This window comes from Pundamilia nyererei, unplaced genomic scaffold (genome assembly GCF_000239375.1).
Source record: "Pundamilia nyererei isolate P.nyererei 1_Seehausen unplaced genomic scaffold, PunNye1.0 scaffold00471, whole genome shotgun sequence".
NCBI classification, from domain to species: Eukaryota; Metazoa; Chordata; class Actinopteri; order Cichliformes; family Cichlidae; genus Pundamilia; species Pundamilia nyererei.
Window position 1 is genome coordinate 83,985 of NW_005187872.1, and position 5,332 is coordinate 89,316.

A 5,332-nucleotide genomic window follows, 5' to 3' on the forward strand; every position below is an offset into this window, starting at 1 on the left:
GGTTCACGCGCGTGAAAATATGATATTTTGGGGCGCGGGCGATTTTTCTTGGACACGCGTAGAGGTCGCGAATGTGCAGGCGTCAAGTTAGGGGCGTTTTGGCGTTTTTTCACGCGCCCATCGCGTTCGGTGTGAACACACGGTCAGAGTACTGGGGTTACTCAGGTTATTACTCAGATTACTGAGGTTACTCAGATTACTGAGGTTACTCAGGTTATTACTCAGATTACTGAGGTTACTCAGATTATTACTCAGATTACTGGGGTTTCTCAGAGTACTGAGGTTACTCAGGTTATTACTCAGATTACTGAGGTTACTCAGGTTATTACTCAGTTTACTGAAGTTACTGAAGATACTCAGATTACTCAGGTCACCCAGGATCAGAAATGGGCAGTAACGCGTTACAATTAAGGCATTACTGTAATTCGATTATATTTTTTTAAAGTAACCAGTAAACTAAAGGATTGCTATTGCAAAAAAGTAATTAGATTACTGTTACTTTCCCATAAGCACGCAGCGTTACTGCGTTACTAAACCGTGATTTTGTTTGTCAGTGTCTCATGAGTGACGTACGAGCGTGCGGCGTCCGTGGTAACAGACGTGTGCAGATCAACAATGGATCACATGGCGTGATGGAGAGAGTACAACCATGCCGCGTTTAAAGCGAGGAAGTAATCACATTACTTTGAGTTGGATTCTGTAAAAAGTGACAGAAAGACGAGTGTCTAGGGCTGCTCAATTAATCGAATTTTAATCACGATTACGATCTGGGCTTTCAACGTTCATTAAAAATGACTGAGCCGATTATTAGCCCCTCCCTGCCTCGTGCTTTACTCTCGCGCTGCTCCGTGTGGTAAATCGAGCGCACCTCTCTGCATTTCGAACACGCATCACAACAATTAAGAGGACCCGAGGGAAGCTCGGAAAGTTATTTGGAGAGGAGAGTGACTGCCGTTGGTTGAAAAGCGAGGTAAAAAAAAAAAAACTTCAGTGGTGTGGAAACATTATGGGTTCGAGTTTATAAACTTTGCTATGGTGTCGTAGCTGCACCACAGAGCAACACTGCAAAGTTCACTAAACATAGATGTTTACATTTTTCATTTATTTCTTATATTGCAAACATTTGCACTGTTATCAGTATTTGCACACTGTTTTATATTATTTTTTAAAGTCATTATTCAATACATTGTTATTGTTAACCCTTTAAAGCCGGTCAGAGCAGCACGCTCCGTTTTGTGTAACTATTTTTAAATCCCTGTAGAACCTGAACCTGTAAGCTAGCGCAATAATTTTTTTTGCATATAAAACCAGAGGAGTTGTACTTACATCTTATGCCCTCAGCTTGCCCTCGGTCACGGTTTGCTTCCACATATAGCTTTGCAAAAATTGCATAAAAAGCACTTGCGGGAACAAAAACAATATTCCAGACACACGTTTTGCCGATCCGATCAGCTGTTCGTGACACTTCCCACAGTGAAAAAGGCGTCAACGCGAACTATCGCGTTTCCTGCCCGAAACCGGAAGTGACGTCATTTTCGCGGAAAATGTAGTTTTTTACTTGTAGGCTTCAAAAGCCTATACTTGTGTTTTTATAAGCCATGTTTGACTTTTCTGAATAGTTTCTGGGATGCTTAGAACTCGAATTGCACTGCTGGAAATAGTTTATTTTGATGCACCTGCTGTTTTCTTTGCAAATTTGCATCATAGGATTGTTTTTTTGTTTTTCCTGCAGTATGTAAAAATTGGTGTATCCCCAAAATAAAACTATGAAGACACTCAAAATAAATTTCCTGTAGTTGTAAACTATTTTTTGCAACTTTTTTTAAAAGTATTTAAAGTTTTGAGGGATAAACCTCTTAAATTTCTCCAAGAAGAAATATATGTAAAAAAAACAAAAACGATTTTCAATTTTTTTGTAGTTTATTGCACTTGTTTGCAATTAATGTAGTTACTATGGACTTAATACAATCATATTATTAAAATATGGGCTATAACAGTTGTATTGATGTATAGCAACTTAAAATGCTCCCACAAATGGCACTACAACATGTAAAACAATAATATAAGCTCTGGTGGACTTGGTTCTATGGTAGGTCTTAAAGGGTTAAATAAATATCGTCATATAATCGTGATCTCAATTTCAGTGAAAATAATCGTGATTATAATTTTTGCCATAATCGAGCAGCCCTATGAGCGTCTGCTGTTCACTCTGCGTGGGAAGAAAACTTCTACAGCGACAAATGAAACTTCAAATCTGAGCGAGCAGAGAAACCCCCGGATCCTCCCACTGACATGACCGCTGTGGGCAAACCTCCACCCGCCCCACTCCTGCTCAACAGCTGACAGTAGATTTAAGAACTGCTGAGTCTTTGATTTTATTCATTTTCTGCTGTGTTTTACTTGCATCTATTTGAAAGAGTGCAAACACAAAACGTGATTTTATTTTATACGCTGGAATATGCAGAACATAGCTTTAAATGTTAAACATTTCTTCCCGTCAAAGACAGTTGAAATAATTTAATTCGTGCTTGAAGCATAAAGTTAAAAGTTTAAATCGATTAAAACAATTTTAAAAAGAGACTTTTTCATTTGATTACATTTTATATGATGGATTATACAGAAAAAAATAGAACTGGGCTGAAAGATCTATGACGTTATTACGTATTCAGGTTGTGTATCAAGTTTTAAAAAGTAACTAAGTAATGAAGTAACTAATTACTTTTGAAAATAAGCAATCAGTAAATTAACTGGATTATTTCTGGTGAATTAATCAGCAACTAGTATTTGGTTACTTTTTTCAAGTAAATTGACTCGCACTGCTCAGCATACTCAGGATATTCAGATTACTCTGAATAGTAATATTACAAAGGATACTCAGATGGAAACTCTGCATGAGAACACTTTCCTGAGAATCTCAGCAGTCGTCAGCTTCATCATCTCAGCTCATGATAAAGTTTTTCCACATTATTTTAGTTTGCACGCACACACACACAGCATTACAGACCAATCAGCTGCCAGCGCGTCACACAAACGCCTCACTGACAGTTACACCTGTCTGACAGGTAGAGCCTGTTCCTTCCTGTCAGCTTTTAAACATATTTATTCGTATTTTGTTTTTACTTTGTTGTTTTACTTATATATTTAAAAACACACACGGGGGTTTTTTTTGTTTTTGTTTTTTACACACAGATCACACACCGTGCCGCTTTTTGTGTTCATTTTTATTTTATTTTTTTCGTGAAATCATTTCTAAAGTAACTCAATCGCTTGTCGCCCTTTCAAAATAAGAGCCTGTTTTCTGGTAACCTTAATGCTATCTGTTAGCCTGTTGGCTCCCCGGGGCTCTACGGTTCTACAGCTAGAACCGAGCTTCACTTACCGGGTCGGGCCTCGCAGCCCCGCTGGGTCCGGGCCGGTGTTCTGGGGTCCTTCGAGTCTTTCAGGTTCGGTTTGAGCCTGAAGTCTGGAGCTGAAGCACAAACTCTTAGCCGCTTCTTTTTCTGCGGATAACGCTCTCTTCTTCTTCTATGGTTCAAAAAAAAATAAAAAAAAATAAACGAGCCGCCGCCGTTTCCTGTGAGCAGCGCCACCTGCCGTCCTCCTTTCCTCCTCTAAAAAAATCAGTTTATCTGGCCTGTTTTTGTGCATCACTTCCAGTGAAGACATTTAAATGGATAATCTCGTCATCCTCCTACAATCTGTATTTATCCGTGTGTTGGAGTTGTAGTACTCATCTTGTGCTTCGAGTGGGTAGTGTCTCACACATCACAGACTGTCTACCCCCTCCCTCGACCCCACGGAGGATGCCATCACCCTTCACACAGCGCTGAGCTATCTGGAGAAGAGGAAGATGCTCAACACCAAACTGGACCACCTTCAGATTCCCTGATCCTGGGATCCAGAGAATAACCTGAAGCTGAACATCCTTAAAACCAAAGAACTTATAATGGACCTCAGGAGGCACAGACAGGTCCACTTCCCCCCTCATTATAAACGGAGGACAGGTAGAATCTGTTTCCACCTTCAGGTTTCTGGACACCTACATCTCCCCTGATCTCACCTCCAACCTACAACACCATCGCCGTGGTAAAGGAGGCCCAGCAGTGGCAGCACGTCCTCGGTGTCCTGAGGAAGAAGAACCTCAAGAAAGCCTTCATTTGTCACATGCAAGAGGGAGAAAGTGGGAACGCCTTCATCAAGAGCCAGATGAAGACCTGGACCAGGACCTGCTGCTGCTCCTCAGTGGAGAGCGTGCTCTCCTGCCTGGTGTTTGGTGCTCAGGGGCCACGACTAAGAACAGGAAGGCAGCAGAGAGGGTCATTAACACCACCCAAAAAAGCACTGACTGCCATCTGACACCCCTGGATGGCATCGCCAGATCCTCCTGTCTCAGGTAAACCAGTGAACTGCCCACCGCCCGTTGGACCCTCTGAATTCAATTCAGTCAGGTCGCACACCTCCAGACGAACAGCTTCTTCCCCTGGGGGAAGACTGTTATCCCCCCTGACACACATTGCACCCTGCCCACCAACCAATCTGAGCCATGGTGTGAGTGACCCTCATCACTGAGGTCACTTGCACACAGACTGTTCACACCAAGTTTCTTCTACCTCAGGATATTAAAGTTTCTTGAAACAGATGCTGGAGCCTCTTTTTGCCTCGGTTTGTCTTCACACACATTGGTGACCCACACCTGTGTCGAAGATCGAGTCGCCACTGTGGACCCCGAGACATCAGTGACAGCAGCAACACGCAGCAAAACCGCCAAGTGACATCATGTGGCTACGCTATTATTTCACAGGCAGAGAGTTCCTTTATTGATGACCTCATCAGTGACGATAAAACAGGAAGTCTCCGCAGAAAAACTTCACAATAAAACAAGTTTGTTTTCTGTCAGTTTTATTTTCACACAAACATTCAAAACTTTAAAGTGTGCAAATGAACCGAACGACTCGCACGAATTCTGTCGACGCTCGGAAACCCACCAAGGCCACAGAGCAGCCAGTCCGCACCGCCGGGCTCTACAGGAGTCTGCTCTTTATGTAGTTTCATCCGGTCTGATCAGGTTTTCGGACTCCTCTGTGGCTGTAGTGGATTTCCTAGCATGCCTCTGTAAACGGGTAATAAAAGGAAGTAAAGCTCGATGCACAGCATCAGTAACGAGCAGCAACAACGTCCTCATAGTGGCGGCCATGTTGGCTCTGAGTTCTGTCACCACGGTGACACTGAGTCATTCACCCCCCCACCCCCGCACACACACACACACACACACACACACACACACACACACACACACACACACACACACACACACACACACACACACACACAC